General features: G+C 42.6%; 1 protein-coding gene across 1 annotated transcript in view; it reads left to right on the top strand.

Annotated features, from left to right (window-relative positions):
* The first annotated feature begins 6,955 nt into the window (after window positions 1-6,955).
* Window positions 6,956-16,861, top strand: part of PDE4B (phosphodiesterase 4B) — a 403,030-nt gene continuing 393,124 nt past the window's right edge. Inside the window, exon 1 of the mRNA XM_054038005.1 lies at window positions 6,956-6,961. The gene's annotated coding sequence lies outside the window, so the exon portion shown is untranslated. The remainder of the gene's footprint in view (window positions 6,962-16,861) is intronic.

The raw sequence follows: 16,861 nt of genomic DNA, 5'->3' as shown, positions 1-16,861 counted from the left end.
CTGAGGAGGGATGACTACAGGTCAATCAGGTTCACCTGAGATCAATTAGGATCAGCTGGGAGGGGGTTACCTGAGGGTCAATTAGGATCAGCTGATTCCAACTAAGGGCTGCCTGAGACCTTTTTAAACCCTCCCCGGTGGGAGAAGAGGGGGGAGGGAGGGAGAGAGAGAGGAGAAAAAAAAAAAAAAAAAAAAAAAAAAAAAAGTAGTAGTCAAGCTGCAACTAGGTTAGGAGCAGCAAGACAGCGAGCCTCACCAGGACGGGAGGCTGCATTCCCTCCCATAAGGGAGAAAAACAAGCCCAAAAGACTGGCTGACAGAAGGAACGGACTGCCCCTGTGCAGCCGAGAGGGACTGTTTTACCCAAGCCCGTCTTGCCAAGGCTAAAAACAGCTGAGGCTGGTGAGACCGAGAATATGCCTTGCCACAATACAAACATCAACATGCTTAACTACTCAATTTCCCCCCCCCCCAAATATGTAGTATTTGGTCTGTTTATATGGAGTATAGAAGTTGGGTGAGGAGCCATTTCAGCATATATATGACTTATTAAAAGTCAAATTTTAAATAGAACTGTATCCTAAACTGCTTTATGGTATTGTACCTAAACATTGCATTTCAATGGGAGATTCAACTTCTTTTATAGGAACAGACTCCTGAAACTCTTACCAGTCCACAAAAGTTGTCTATAATCATGCAAATTGTCCAATTGTCTTCAGTGGGATTGATCAAATGATTAAGGATTTACAGGATTAGGTTCCAAGTTTGTAAATTGTTCTGGATGAAACTGACAATGCCTGAGCTGTCAGATCAGAAGGAGCTTCATTCGAATAAAGGTGGGCAGATGAGTGATAAATCTTAGCTCCGTTGCTAAAATGAGGAACATATTTTCAGCAAAGTTCTTGGCAGATTCCTGAGGCAGCTGGTTTAAGGCCATCAGTGTCCAGCATTATAATCTTCACTTATAGTTCTCTCACCCACAAAGCTGGAAAATGAGGCATTTGTTTTCTTTGTTTTGCTGTTCCAGTTCCAGTTAACAAAATGCATGTTAGACTAGTTTGGCTGCAAAGAAGAATTCTGTGTACACTGAGGACAACACCTGATCCCTGTAAGGCTGCAGAACTGGGTTGACATCCAAATCCAAACATACTCTGGTCAGTGCACGCAGAGACATTCCTCTAATGATTTGGACTTGATGTGATGCCGTGTGAATGTCATGGATAATTCAGACCAATGGAGAGAAACAGAATCTAAAACACTGTTTAAACACCTTTCGTCCCGCCCCACCTCTCCCCTCTTGAGGATTCCTGACCAACATAACAGCAGAATAAATATGCTAACAAACTTAAACAAAGCCTTTGTTTAAGTTTGGTAGCAAATGTATTGTGCTGTTAAAGCCATTTAAAGAATTAATGCCCTCCCTAGCTGTGTTCTACTCCTTTAAGGAGCAGAGCACAGTCCCCCCGCTGGAGTGGGGGCTAGCCCCAAGTCTTTCTGGTACCCTGTACCCACTAAAAATCTCTTGCTGGTACTGCGTACTGGAGGGTAGTGCCCTACTTGCACTCCTGAGGTGCAGTTTCCCCATCACTACTCGGAGGGTGCATTTCTCCAGGAATGATTCAAACCATTTCAGCACATTATTCTGGACTACTGCCACCTCTCTCAGATGAGAGAGTAGTATTTGATGGCTGACAGTGTCAAATGCTGCAGAGAGGTCTAGGACGATGAGAATGGATGTCTGCCCTCTATCCACTGACAGAAGGAAATCATCCATCAATGCCAGTAATGCAGTTTCGGTTCCAGGTCCTGGCCTGACTCTAGACTGTGCTGGGTCTAGAACACTAGCTTCAATTAGATGAGCTTGTAGCTGTCCTTTTTTTTAGTTTCTCTATGAGCTTTGTTAGCACGTACATATGTATACCACATTCATATTGTGCAAAGCATGTGGCAAATTATGCTAACTGAATTTGTGTTATGCTTTCCCTACAGTTCTGTTCATTTATGCCAAGATATATATCCCACAGTACTTTGCAACAGCAAATTCAGCATCTTGCACAGTTGAATATAAAACCTGTCAGAGACCAGATGCATTCATTCTTTGTCCTGGTACAGGTTGGGTGGTACCTCCAGGGCCCAACTGGTTTGGAATGTGGAATCCAAACCAAAAGATAAGAAAGATACATCATGGAATAAGAAAAACAAGGTAAAAAGCTAATGGGTGAATTTTAGTCCTGAGTGATGTGTAGAGTGTTTTCAGCCTGTAAACAGCCATACTATGAAAATGGCTAGTTTGAATGCATACTTTGGAGTACACCTTCTGCATAAGGTGATCTGAATGCTGTGAGAAAACTCTTTCTAAGAAAGATTGGTAATGTATAAAGTCTTTCCTTTCCTTTCCTTTTTTTTTTTGTACTGCTTTCTTTGACTAATAAAATTTGGCTGTATTAGTTGGTCTCTCAAACATTCTCAGTAACAAATCACAAGTGCAGTCAAGCAATTGGGTATACTTTAGCTTGCTCAGGAATGGAAGGTTTGACACTGGGCGGTATCCTGATGTATCCAGGATAGGTTTCTTCAGTGTTTGGTTCAACTCTTGCATGTTTAAAGGAGGAACATACACAAAGCAGTTGGGAGTATGGTTGAGGGAAGAGCTCTATATACTCTCACATCCTTGCCTGAAGGAAGATGTCTTGTGTTTGTTTTTGTTTTCATCTGGTCCAGGCTAAAGACAGCTGCCCTGTAATCTCCCTCCCCCCCCCCCCTTTCCATGTGGGTTAGGCTGCAGGAAGCTGGCATTAGTACATTTTATTAGGACCTGTCTTAAAGGAATAGTGACCTCACGTCTCAGAGGTGGGATGGCAGTCCCATTACAGCACCTTCCTTAACCATACACCTGCAGAGCTGATATATGCAGGGAATACCAGTAGAGAAACCAGGACCATGGGGAACAGAATGTTGAGGGGTTTAATTGTCACTGCCTAATATACACACTATGGGGAAGGCAACTCCTCCCAGATGAATCTGTAAAGGGGAGGGTACTTATGACCCTATAGTGAAGTCTGGGGCATTTCTCAACTCCAAGCTACAGCAGCAGAAGCAACAGATAGAGTAGAGACTTTTAAGGCCTACTTTGCTCCTGTCCCCACAACCTCTGACTCAGACCAAAGATGGAATAGGCCAATCAGATATTGGAAATGAGGCCACCAGCCCCATGCCCTGAGGCCAGGGCTGGCTCCAGCTTTTTTGCCATCCCAAGCAGCGAAGGGAAAAAAGAAAAGCTGATTGTGCTGCCACTGAAGTGCCGCCGACGAGTGAAGAGAGGGAGTGAAGGACCCGCCGCCGAAGACCTGGATGTGCCGCCCCTTTCTATTGACCGCCCCAGGCTCCTGCTTCCTTCGCTGGTGCCTGGAGCCGGCCCTGCCTGAGGCAACATATGCTAAGGATGTAAGACCAGGCCTGTTGGGGTGAAAATGGGCATAGGGGGAGGAAAAGTTCCTGATTCACTTCCTTCAGGTACAAACCATGTGAAACTTGGCAGTTTTGCAAGGAGGTGCAGAGGTTCATTTGAACTTGAAACAGTGAGATTGTGTGACAGGGCATGATGAGCAGCACCCTGGTCACTGAAGTTGCCAAAGCATGAAGAAGACTGCAGGTTCAGCTATGAGCAATCAAACCTTCTCTGTTGGGGGATTATAAGCACCTGGGTGGTAATCACTAGGCAAACAATGTAATATTGGATATAAATGGGAGGAACAGGAAGCAAGCCTCAGTAGGAAGTGAGCCTAGGCTGAAGAGTGAAGGCTGTGGGGATGGTATCTCTAGCTATAGGCCTGTATTGCACCAGAGAGCCTTATAATGAATAAATACACACTTGATGAAAGGGTAACAACACGGTGTGTGTTTGTGATCTTGAGACCACATAAACTGGCGAGGCAGTGAAGAACACCGGGTCGTGATAGAAGAGCCCTGTGAAAGAGCCTGTGTGGATAGAAACCAAAATCAAGTTTGCTGAATTCCTTGTGAACTGATCCCAGAGTTTTCCACAGCTCTAGTTCAGTGTATTTTAGTGTATGGTCACTAGTTAGCAGACACCAAATCTTGCCTCACTGATCAACCCCTCAATAAAAGGAGGAGTCTGGAGCTACTTGCTACCTGTGCTGGCTAGGGGACACAGCTCAGTTACAGACCGCTCAGCTAAGAGATGATTGGGAGATGGATGTGATAGGCTGTCTCCTCTTGCTTACGCTAGTCTAAAATTGGTGTAACTTCAATTAGCTTACTCCTGACTAACACCAGTGTAGGTGAGAGGAAACTCAAGTTTGATACATGTACACATATTTTAAAGTGGCAAATACCCAGGATAGAGCAGAGTTATTTAGGGTGGCACACAAAAGGGTAACTAGGATCAATGGAATGAAATTAAGAAAGGAAAAAAGCAGGCTAAAAACATTGACAGATGTCAGGAATACTCTCCCAAGACAAATGTCTTCCTTGGACTTTTAAAACGTCATTATATAGCACTAGAAAATGTACTGTAGGGATCAGACCTTCCCTGCCAGGGAACTGAATAACCACTTCTAGTATAAGAGTATGAAATGCTTTTAAGCTGTTTTAAATGACATTATAGAATAATACTTTCCCATAGGCTGTCATTCTTCCAGACACCTGCATGAAAGCTGTCCTAACAAAAAGATGATTATGTATCTGAAATTATCATCTGAATCATAACTTAACAAAATGACACCCTGTTACCCCATATGCGGAAATTAGTTTGACTTTTTCAAGAGGATAGAGGGGATAAATGCAACTTTTATTGATCAGTAGCAAGCAATATATTTTTCTTATTGTAAAAAGTACTTTTAAAGTATTTTATGTAAATCTAGTTATTAATTTGGGAATTTAATCCCCAAATTTACTTTTTTCCCTCTCTATGGCAACATGGTTTAGGAACTTTTTTATCAATATTGTTCTTACAGGTAGACCTTTATACAGCACCACCTAATCAGGAGATGGCTTAACTACAGTGTAAATCTGAAGGATGGGGCTTTAGGGGATGGTGTTTGAGTAAGAATTAACAAATAGCAGCCTTGTGTTCACCTTTCAATGTACAAATACAGCATTATTGCTAATCATAAGCGTCAAAAAATCATAAATCTACCTTCCCCCACCAAAACTCAATCAATCATGAGATTTAAAAACAAAACATTTTGACTTCTCTTTATTTGCCTTCTAGTTTTCGATCCTTTCAGACAGAGCTAAGTCATGTTTTCAAGCTTTTCTCCTCAACAATGAAGATTAGGAACATACTTTTCTTTTAAAATGAGAGCTCAAATTCTCACATAATTACATTACTGCAAGAGCTGGGGTCTTTAGAAAAATATCAAATAACTCAAGAGTTGGTAACATTGTTCGGATGAGCCAGAAAATCCTCCTATTGGCAGAAAGGCTACATGAAACGAATCCTTCACTCCTCTGGGGATTGAATTTGGTCTGGCCAAGTAGCAAGATGAGGGGAATGATGCCAAACTTTTTGTCCAGGGTTGGATGTGAGAAGTTAGGCATCCATTAATTCATTTCAGCATGGCTGGGCTATCCGACATCAACTTAACAACATTCCACCCATACGACTTCTTTAGACTGACAGCGAACCTCTAGGAAATGAAGCTGTTAAAACATACTGCTGACTGGCAGTTTTAGTTCTTTACTTGGGTATTCTTCACTTCATGTTCTACACTGCCATGTTCAATAGAGGTGCGGTGTTAGTACTGCCAACCCTAAGTGTTAAAAAACTATGAGTCAGCCCCAGAACAATGAGCTTTTAAAAATAAATTCTGGGTCATTTTTGTCATTTCTATTTTAACCACTGGGTGTACAACGGGGATCAGATTTTTATGATTTTCTTTGCAACGGTGAGGCCTAGACACTTTATCTTAACAATTAAAGCTGAGATTCCAACATGCTGACTTGAGTGCAGTAGTTGGGGCTTAAAAAAACCCCACCAACTAGAGACTTTGCAATAAAATCAGGAGAGTTGCAACACTGTAAAGGGCTGCTGTGCTTCACTGCAGAGGTGGCTGCATTTCAAGGTGACTGAAGTGCTTACTTTGTAGAGCCTCTTAAACGCTTTGGGATGCCACAGGAGGAAAGTTACCGACTAAAGAGGCTAACACTGTTGAACGGTGCCCTTACTTCTTTGGCCAGCCCCGGCCTAGAGAAGTGGGGCTGGCAGCTGAACACGACGCTTCTCACAGCAGGGCCTGCAGGCGCCGAGGAAGCATCGCGGCTATGGGGGCCAGGCTGTGTCCCCAGCACGGGGCACCCTTCTCTGGGAGGAAACAACCAGGGGATGAGCCCTCCGCACAGGGAGCGGGAGTGGGGGCGTCAAGGCCGGTGTAGGCCGAGGGAGCGGCTCCAATCCCAGTCACCAGGGCGGCTCCTGCTTCCACTCTTACCCCGGCTCCCCGGGCGTCTCTTTCCCTCTGCTGCCCAGAAGCCGGGGCTCCCGGGCCGCTGCTATCCCCCGCCACCAGCCCGGGGCAGCTCGCCCTGGGTGCCCCCTTTCCTCCCACCCCCCTCAGGGAATGGGGGCCCGCGCTGTGGCGGGAGCCCCCGAGCGGGGCCCGGCGCGTGCCAGGCTGGCGCGGCCTGGGCTGCCCGCGGCGCGCTGACAGGTGGTGGCCCTCCGACTCCCAGCGCAGGCGAAGCCGCCGCTCCATGCAAATGCTCCATTGTCATTGCCGGGGCGCCAGCGGCTGGGCAGAGCTCCGCGTAGCGCCGACGAGCCCGGCGGTGGCGGCGGCGGCGGGGCTTGGCGAGGAAACGGGCGGCTGCCTCGGCTCAGCCTCCACGCTCAGCCCCAGCGGGGGGCCCGGAGAGCGCGTTCACCCCCCCTCCCCAGGAGAACAAAAGAGCCTCGCGCGGCGGCCCGGCGGAGGAAGAGGACGCCGGTGCGTTGGCAAAGGTAAGCGCTTCCCACAGCTCGGGCGCCCGCTGCTCCGCGCTCCCTTCGTGCGCTGGCGGCTGGAGGGGACGGCAGCCCGCAGAGCTGAGCCGCCCCGGTGCCCCTCTCCCTTCCCCAGCCTCTGCCAGCGGGGGAACGGTGGGAGCTGCCCTGGGCTGGGGCTTTATGCAAAGCGGGACCCCGGCAGGGACAGAGGGACAAAGCCATAGGGACCCTGTGCCCCGAGGAGAGATCAGGGCTACAGGGGAATGTAGAGCTGCACTAATGGCTTCAAATACAAATAGTGATTGATTGGCTCCAACTATGCGGTATTGGAGAGGAGTATGTGGCATGCAGGGCTCCCTAGCTGAGTATCTCCATCCATCCATCCATCCATCCCAGGATGGTCCTGCCAAGACTGACAGTGTGAATACAGACACACCAAGAGGCACGTTCAGGAACTTTTAGAAGGAAGGGTGTCTCTCGCTCTTCTTACAATTGAGATGTTGAGATTAGCCTGCCTGGGTCACTCGCTCTCCGAGCACAGGTGAGCCAAGGTAGCCTTTGTGATCGCCTCGTGAATTTTTAAGTCCCCAAGAAACCCATTCCAAACCTGGCAGTAAAAAAAGAAGCTTTGAAGCAAATTCATGGGAAGTGGAGATGCAGGTGTGCATAATTGAGAGTTATTTTTAAAGGTAAGAGGAAGATTATTTAAATAACGTTAGTGGTGTTGCTTTTAAATTATAGTTGAGAAGGAGGTGAAGTGGTTGAGAATTATGCTGCTTGTTTGAGTTAGGTTGTAAAACAAAAAGATGGTTACATTTTATGTATTCTATATTCTGTGCTGTCTTAATAGGTCTTCAGCGCATTTCTTGCGCGTTGGTTGATTTAGTTTCACAAGAAATCCTGGTTGTAATGGCTTACCCATTTATTTATTTCACTGGTTTTAATAACTTTTGTGATTGGGTTTTTTTTTTCTTCAGTGTTACTTTTTCCAGTTCTATCTGAAATGTATTTATTTTTAATGCAATTACCATGGAAAAATACATATTCTTTCAGTTTGTGTTTATGTTATGATTATTTTTTGTTTGTTTACTTGATTTATCGTTCTTTTTAATTTGTTGTTAGTACGTACGTAAGAAAATAGGAGTTGATATGCTAGAGCAGGCCATTGGCCCATTTAGTCCAGTGTTCTATTTCCTGCAGTACCTATGCTTAATGTTTGAAAAGAAGCTGAAACCCACTCACTGTGTGTCTAGTCAATAATGCAATGTGATATTGAAGTATTGGATGTGTAGCTCCTGTAACTTTTTGATCAAGCTAAATCGGTTTATAGCATTTTTGTGGTACATTTTTTTCATTTGTTTTACTGCTGTGCATCATACTCATTAACATGTGGTTTGAGTCCATTTGTTTTTCTAAAGCTACCTTTTTTCAATTCAGTGCCATATAGGAGATGTGAGTTTAGGAGGGGCTTGGGGATTTAACATTCCTGTGTTATGGAGAAGATACTTCGGGGTGTATTTGTATTAATAAGAGATGTAGTTTAGTTCTGTGTGCAACAGGTACTTTCAGAACCATGAAGCATTAGTTACCATGATAGCAGAGATGGTTGCCTTCTTGATGTGAAGGCTGAGACATGATAAATCAGCCTAGATAGGCAACGAGACACTAAAATTCTTGTAATTAATTGCAACTACTGAAGGGAGAAGTTGCTTTGTGTGGTGTACACCATCTGCTGCAATGTAAAATATTTCAAGAGGCCACCCGCACTGAAGAGAAATCCCTTTGCTATATTCGTGTTTTGTCTTAACTAGAGCTGTCATAATTCTTTGTTTCATTTTTCAAAATTTTACTAACATGCAAGAAAAGCAGTGATACAGAATTAAGGTGTGAATTTTAGAGAATGTTGTCACTTTACTGATGTCATTCAGTCAAGGTTAGTGTAGAGGGATTTGCATATCAAATTAGAATTGCACTTTTATGTCATGTTTTACATTCATAATGAAATAAGACATGCACTGTGCTGATTTGACATACTCTAATTTATTTTTTTTCTCCAGTGTCATCTCCAGATATGGTAGCTAAATTGTAAATAAGTGACTAGTTCATAATAAATCATCTAGATTGTAAACTCCTTTGGGTAGAGACCAAGCCTTCCCTTTGGTTTTTTTCTATAGCACCAAGTATACCGTCTGCACTAAACAAGCCATTCATAGCCATTACCTGCCTTTTTCCCTTGTCATCTTATCTATTTTAATGTGCCTATTATAGGAATATCCAAGCACATCTATTTCTTTTTTTATTCCCATCTATTTCTTTTTTAGATTCTGGTGAGCCATTCTAACAGAATCCTTTTTGTTTCTATCTTGCTTAGACTTAGGCCTGAATTGAAATACTGAATCCATTCACCCTTAGGCTCTTTTGCCTCCCAAAGAACACACTGGGGGAGTTTGAATCCACTCCAGTTACAGAAATTGTAGCTTAGACTTTTGTCTTTAGTGGGCTTAACTAGCAGACTAAATCCACCTCTCCTTGAATTTTGATGAAATTTGTAGCTTAGGCCCATCTCTGACTTTCTGTACCTGATTATCAGACCACAGTCAGCAGTATCTGACCTCTTCTTTCTGTCTACACAGCAAAAACTCTCATCCAATTTTTGTATTTTCTTGCAATGATCACTGCAACCTCTTTCTCACTGGGCGCTCTGACACCAATGTTTGTGCTCTCCTCCCGCTCTAACCGTCCTTAATCAATACAAAACTCAGCTACTAAGATCATCTACCTAACCAGTTGATCTGATCATGTGCAGGTCAACTTTGAATCTTTCTGCTGCTTCCCCCTCACCACCACATCAGGTACCCTGTTTCCCCGAAAATAAGACATCCTCCGAAAATAAGGCCTACTTACAGTTTTGCCTCTCGTTGTAATATAAGGCATCCCCCCGATAATAAGGCATCCACCGATAATAAGGCATTTTTCATTTCTGAAAAATAAGACATCCCCTGAAAATAAGACCTAGCGCATCTTTGGGAGCAAAAATTAATATAAGACACTGTCTTATTTTCGGGGAAACAGGGTATCTACAAAGCTTATCTGACTATTTCTTTTCATGTTGCTCCTCATACCTGCCATATCTCCATTGATGCCAGTGTGTTTCCCAGTTTTTTTTCTCTCTCAACCACCTTTGCATGTTCTTTCATCCCACCACCCCTTATACATGGAACACCCTTCCCTACCCATTCAGCATTCAAATCCCTGATCAAGAGTCCTACTTCTGTACCAGGAAGCCTGTAACAAGTTAGCCAACAAATAATTGCCAGATATACTTAGAAGTATGTAACACTGCAGAGTAAATGTTTGCAGGATTAGTGCTTAAATCAGTAAAGAGATATTGGAATAAGTATGACAATGAAATTAATGTAGATTTAACAAAATGAAGTATATTGTAAGCAAACATTTATTTAACTAAATTATCAAATAACACCTTATATTACAAAAGCAAGAGAATATTAATCTAATTTATTTGTCGTTCATGTTGTTTCCTTTTTTGTATATTGCTCAGTTTAGACAAATATAATTTTAGTGAGTTTCATAGTTACTTTCAGTGATGGGGGTGAGGCACTGCAGGGGAATAAGTTAAGAGTTTATTATAAAAGCATAATTGAATTAAACATTATGAAAATATTTCTATTGGTCTTATAAAGATTGTTTTTACAAAAGAATAATCTTTTGACCAAATTGAAGTTGGCAGTATCCCTTTAGCTCTGCTCCCTATACACATGTGCAAAGATAGGGTTTGATTTTCTGTTCCGTTACATCAATTTTATGGTGGTAAAACTTCCCTGACTTTCATTTACTCACAGGCTTTAAGTATATGATCACATACTATTTCTCAAATTATGCAATAATATGATATAAACTATTTTTGTTACTGCTTTAGATAGAAGAAGAATAAATAAGAGGGCATGTGGTAAAAGTATACATAATGAATGGTATGGAGAGGGAGATCAGGAACTCCTTATTCCTCGTATATCATAATGCAATATGACTATAACAGCAATTACTGGTGTCCATGGATACTGACTATACCCTTTTGTAACCCAGACCCATGTCAGACACTGGAACAAGGAAATCGAGATCTATTCCTTTCCAGTACTTCTGTATGCCACACCTTTTATTTGAAGTAAAATGAATCTCTTACAACAATGGAGCAATTGAAGTAACCTGAATCTCTTAGTCCGCAAGAGACCTGGAGGAGGTGACTGGAGTGCTTTAAGTTTCCTAGAAGCAAGTAGTGTTAAAGCTAAATGGGAGAAGGCTAAATCCTTCACCATACTGCATATGGCAGGCTGCAAGGCACTGAATGATTTACAGTACATTTCAGTGGGAGAATGGGGAGTGCAAACTGTTAGGTGAAGTCACTCAAGAATACTTTGATTCAGGCAAGAATGTTGCTTGCGAAAGCCACATTTTCTTTAGAAGTAACCAACAGGCCAATGAAAAGGACCTTAATTTAAACAGGAGTAAATGCCAGATGAAGCTGAATGCAAATAGTTATGTAAAACTCATATTCAGTTAGGGAAGAAGGAGGATCCGGGGAACTACAGGCCAGTCAGCCTCACCTCAGTCCCTGGAAAAATCATGGAGCAGGTCCTCAAGGAATCAATTATGAAACATTTAGAGGAGAGGAAAGTGATCAGGAACAGTCAGCATGGATTCACGAAGGGGAAGTCGTGCCTGACTAACCTAATTGCCTTCTATGATGAGATAACTGGCTCTGTGGATGAGGGGAAAGCAGTGGATGTGTTATTTCTTGACTTTAGCAAAGCTTTTGATACTGTCTCCCACAGTATTCTTGCCACCAAGTTAAAGAAGTATGGGCTGGATGAATGGACTGTAAGGTGGATAGAAAGCTGGCTAGATCGTCGGGCTCAACGGGTAGTGATCAATGGCTCCATGTCTAGTTGGCAGCCGGTTTCAAGTGGAGTGCCCCAAGGGTCGGTCCTGGGGCCGGTTTTGTTTAATATCTTTATTAATGATCTGGAGGATGGTGTGGACTGCACTCTCAGCAAGTTTGCAGATGACACTAAACTAGGAGGCGTGGTAGATACACTAGAGGGTAGGGATCGGATACAGAGGGACCTAGACAAATTAGAGGATTGGGCAGAAAAAAACCTGATGAGGTTCAACAAGGACAAGTGCAGAGTCCTGCACTTAGGACGGAAGAATCCCATGCACTGCTACAGACTAGGGACCGAATGGCTAGGTAGCAGTTCTGCTGAAAAGGACCTAGGGGTCACAGTGGACGAGAAGCTGGATATGAGTCAACAGTGTGCTCTTGTTGCCAAGAAGGCTAACGGCATTTTGGGCTGTATAAGTAGGGGCATTGCCAGCAGATTGAGGAACGTGATCGTTCCCCTTTATTCGACATTGGTGAGGCCTCATCTGGAATACTGTGTCCAGTTTTGGTCCCCACACTACAAGAAGGATGTGGAAAAATTGGAAAGAGTCCAGCGGAGGGCAACAAAAATGATTAGGGGTCTGGAGCACATGACTTATGAGGAGAGGCTGAGAGAACTGGGATTGTTTAGTCTCCAGAAGAGAAGAATGAGGGGGGGATTTGATAGCAGCCTTCAACTACCTGAAGGGGGGTTCCAAAGAGGATGGAGCTCAGCTGTTCTCAGTGGTGGCAGATGACAGAACAAGGAGCAATGGTCTCAAGTTGCAGTGGGGGAGGTCCAGGTTGGATATCAGGAAAAACTATTTCACTAGGAGGGTGGTGAAACACTGGAATGCGTTACCTAGGGAGGTGGTGGAGTCTCCTTCCTTGGAGGTTTTTAAGGCCCGGCTTGACAAAGCCCTGGCTGGGATGATTTAGCTGGGAATTGGTCCTGCTTTGAGCAGGGGGTTGGACTAGATGACCTCTTGAGGTCCCTTCCAACTCTGATATTCTATGATTCTATGATTCTATGATTCTACCTTGGGAGTTAGAAAGGTAGAGGCAATTGTATAAAAGGAAAATCCCTCAACCAATGAGGGCTTACAGAGATTCATTGGCACGTTAAAATAGCTAGGCAAATTCATGCCTGATTTGTCACAATTAAGTGCTCCTCCCCTTGCCCCTGAATGCTTCTTGAGGACAACACAGAATGGCCTGAGATGAGACATGAGAAAAGTTTCTGGAAATTTTAAAACAACAAACAAACAAAATCATAGATGCACCAGCACAGAAATATTTTATGATTTAACAATGACCCTAAAATCTCAGTTGCACAAGCTTAAATGCACTGGGGGCTTTCCTTCTGTGAGATGGTCACCCAGTGCTTCCAAAGCATTGACTAAACATAACACATTGGAAAAAAAATTCTGGCAATTGATTTTTGATTGAGCGGTTTCATGAAGATATTTCTAGTCAGAAATTGGCTGAGAAAGAAATAGACCATATACCACTGGAATAAATATTACAAAAAAGATTCTGATTATTGCAGAAGAAGCATAAGTACTTGTTAAATGTGAAAGATAGGTCTGTTAAGGAGCTTCTTGCAATAGGCATGCTTTCAAGAGTGCCTATAAATAGTGAAAACAGGAGCTTCAGGAAGAGAGGAATCTGAAGTAAATAACACTCAAGTATTATCCATTGCTGAAACTAAATTTTAGAAGTTCAAATGAGAGAAACAAAATGATGGAGAGCTCAAGAGAATAATCCTACATGGATGTTCAAAAGAAAAAGCAAAAACTTGGCATTATGTACAAAGAGAATCATGTCATAATAACACATGGCATGATTAGGAATTCTAAGCATAATCCACAGTACCCATATCTGTATTGAAAAGTATAGAACAGAGCCCAAGATTATCTATTCTGGCCAGGAATAAGGGCGGCCACGGGGAGGCATTCATGTGTGAAATATTCAGTCAGTACAGGAATCTGCAAAAAGACCACTGAAATGGCATGAAATTCATTGTTCGTCTTTTTTGTCCAGTGTTTCCTGGTTTCGTTTCAGTTTTTCATATAAGAATGTTTACCAATATCAGGGAGTGCCTTTCTCCTGGGGGACTTAAGAAGAGAGCTGCAGACTCATTCCATTGTCCCCACCCTTGGTACCATGGAAGCTTCTGTTTTGGAGCTCCTTGGAGTTTTAGAGAGATGGCTGAGAGCTGTGGGAGGAGGTAGAGCAGAAGACCAACTGCCTGTAGCATCATCCTCCCCTACTAACCCTGAGAACTTTCATTAGGAACTCCTGTTAAGACCTCTCCCCAAGGATCTGTTACCATGGAGTTGGGACCAGACAACAGGGCATCATCTAGAAGGCAGTCCTCTATAGGGGCTTCTTTGCATTCACGGTTCTCATCCTTCCCCACAGATTTCTGGAATCTCATAAGATAGGAAGACCTCTTCCCCTTAGAAGTCCTAAAACCTTCTCCCATTTGAGGTGGAACTCTGCACAAGTGAATATAGCTGAGGTGTTGTTGTTTTTTTCCTGCTCCCTTTGTCCCCTTCCAGTCCAGTTTTTGGACTATTTTATTTATCTCCATTCTTAAATCAGAAGAAGCCTCTGAAATGAAAATTCCTTGTCCCTGCTTCCTCACAGTGAATTCTGAGCATGTGATTAGGAAAGGCTAGTTGAACCCCCTCCAGCTACAGCTCATTAACGGAGGAGAAACGTTTGAAAGAAACCGGATCACTGCAGGTCTGATATTTTCCCAGAGCTATTTGAAGTCTCAGTAACCTTTTTCTTATTCTGTGTTTTCAATATGCTGTTGGCATAAGCAGAATGTTTTGATGTCCCTGAAATCAGGCCGTAGAATCAAGTCTTTAATGGCATATGTATTGGCCTACTAAGATTTTCCCTCTGTTGTGGCTGAAAGGAGTCAGTGTGTTGGTGATATTTTCATTCATTCATTCATAAATATTTATATTTTAATTCATTTATTTAAATAATTCCTTTGGGTCTTGGGACAATTTTTTAGACAGTGCGTAGGTCACAACCCAAACAAATCAAATATTGGAATCGAACATTCCTCTAAAGCTTTTTTCACAACTATAATAATGAGTCATCCAATGGAATTTAAGGAAATAAAATTTAAAAGATATTTAAAAATATTTGTTTACACAGAGCATACTTTCTCACTGGAACTTATGGACATGTATGCAGGATAAAACATTTTATTTTATTTCAGTGAATATAAACCATCTTGTTTCAGACCATAGGCAAATCACTACCTGACTGAGGGTAGGAAGAAACTTCCCTTATGGAGAAGTTCCCTATGTTATACCAATAGAATAAAAATCAGCAGGATCTTATTAAGAGGGATAAGGCAAAGATGCCACATTTATTGTAAATATACTGATAAAGCAAAAGATAAAAGTAAACAAAGTTGTTTGACTACTTATTTCTTATACACACACACACACACATATAGAGAGAGATTCATTTACACAATCATTCATTCAAGTTCTGTATAGGTGTTATAGTTACCAGCCTAGAAGTTGCTCATGCCAAGTTACTGGCCAGGTATCTTGGTCATGAGGATGGAGCCGAGTCCGTGTCAGGTGCACCTGATGCTCCTGGAGGCTGGCAGCAGAACCAGAGACTCAAAGTCATCAGTCTTTAGAGTCCATTCTTATAGGAATTAACTCCTATGTTAGTCTATGGGAACTGTTTCATCCTGCTGTTGCTGACTCAATCAGCAGATGGCACATTCCTGTCCAAAGTGGCACATTCCTAGTGGCTCCACACTATCCAAAGTTTGTGTTTCTCATCCTTCCAGGTGATGGGGTGGATCCCAGTTTACCCTCAGGGGGTTGTCTGGTGGTCCTACTCGACACATTCTTCGGCCGATGGATACTCCTTTTCTAGGCTGGCACCTCCCTAACCATTCATGTATATCAAGCATTCATCAGCATACATTCCATATCTTAACCGTATTTTAATTTACTGTCTCCACCACTTTCAGGGTGTGTGCTAATTCATTTGAGACTCCCGGCCCTTTAATCACAGAGGGTGGAGGTCTGTCCTAGGAGCCATTGAATGAAGTGAAAGTCACTTAACGGCTTATAGTGTTTGTTTGCATTGTATCAATTACTTCAAGAACAAAGTCAGTTAACTTGTTTGTAAGTTTTACATAGGAGTAAAGTATCTTTCACAGGATAGATATAATCAATGGTTTCTACAGACAGTAGCTTACAAGTTTTAACAGAAGACCCAAAAGATTTTTGTACTTGGTGAAACTGTTGGATTTTAAAGTGTGGGGGACAAATTACGAGGGGGTCACTATCACTTGGGGGAATCACTGTTAGTACCTTCTTTTATATCCCTACACCTAATTGTCCGTTATGGGATTTCTTGTATCTTCTGAAGCAGCGTCTGATATTAATCACTGTCTGTATTCATCACTGCAATTCCGCTACATGCAGCACAAATTAAAAATATTGGATAATTAAACAAGCCATAATGTATATTTAATTTTAATTTAGACTAAAGTGGAGAGGTGTTTCAGTAAAAGAACGGATTTGGGCAGAAAACAAAATCCTACTTGCTTATAAATATAGCTTGTGAAGTCTTTTTTAATCTTTTGCAATGAAAGGCACTGTATTAATATTGTTCCCTCTTTGTCCAGCAGTTAGCCTATATTCAGAGCCTTGCAGTTTGTGCCTCTCCGGAGGAGAAATTAATGATAGAATCAGGTATTTCTTGGGTGCAGTCCTGTTTCTTTACTAAGAATGTACACAAAGTCCTGTTTGTCTGAATACAGTAGGAATAAAAAATAGGAGATACTTTCCATGTTCAAAATTCTATGCTTCATTCTAGCCAGTACTCTGACTAAAAGAAGCTCTCTCTTGGCTTCCTCCCAAGGCCACGTTAATCATGCTTTTCTCACTGTGTCCTGCTTTCAGGCTTCTCCCTTGGCTTTTGTG

The sequence above is a fragment of the Malaclemys terrapin genome, chromosome 8, assembly GCF_027887155.1.
Source record: "Malaclemys terrapin pileata isolate rMalTer1 chromosome 8, rMalTer1.hap1, whole genome shotgun sequence".
Taxonomy (NCBI): Eukaryota; Metazoa; Chordata; order Testudines; family Emydidae; genus Malaclemys; species Malaclemys terrapin.
The sequence above is the reverse complement of the archived record's forward strand: the minus strand, read 5'-3'. Positions and strand labels throughout refer to the sequence as shown.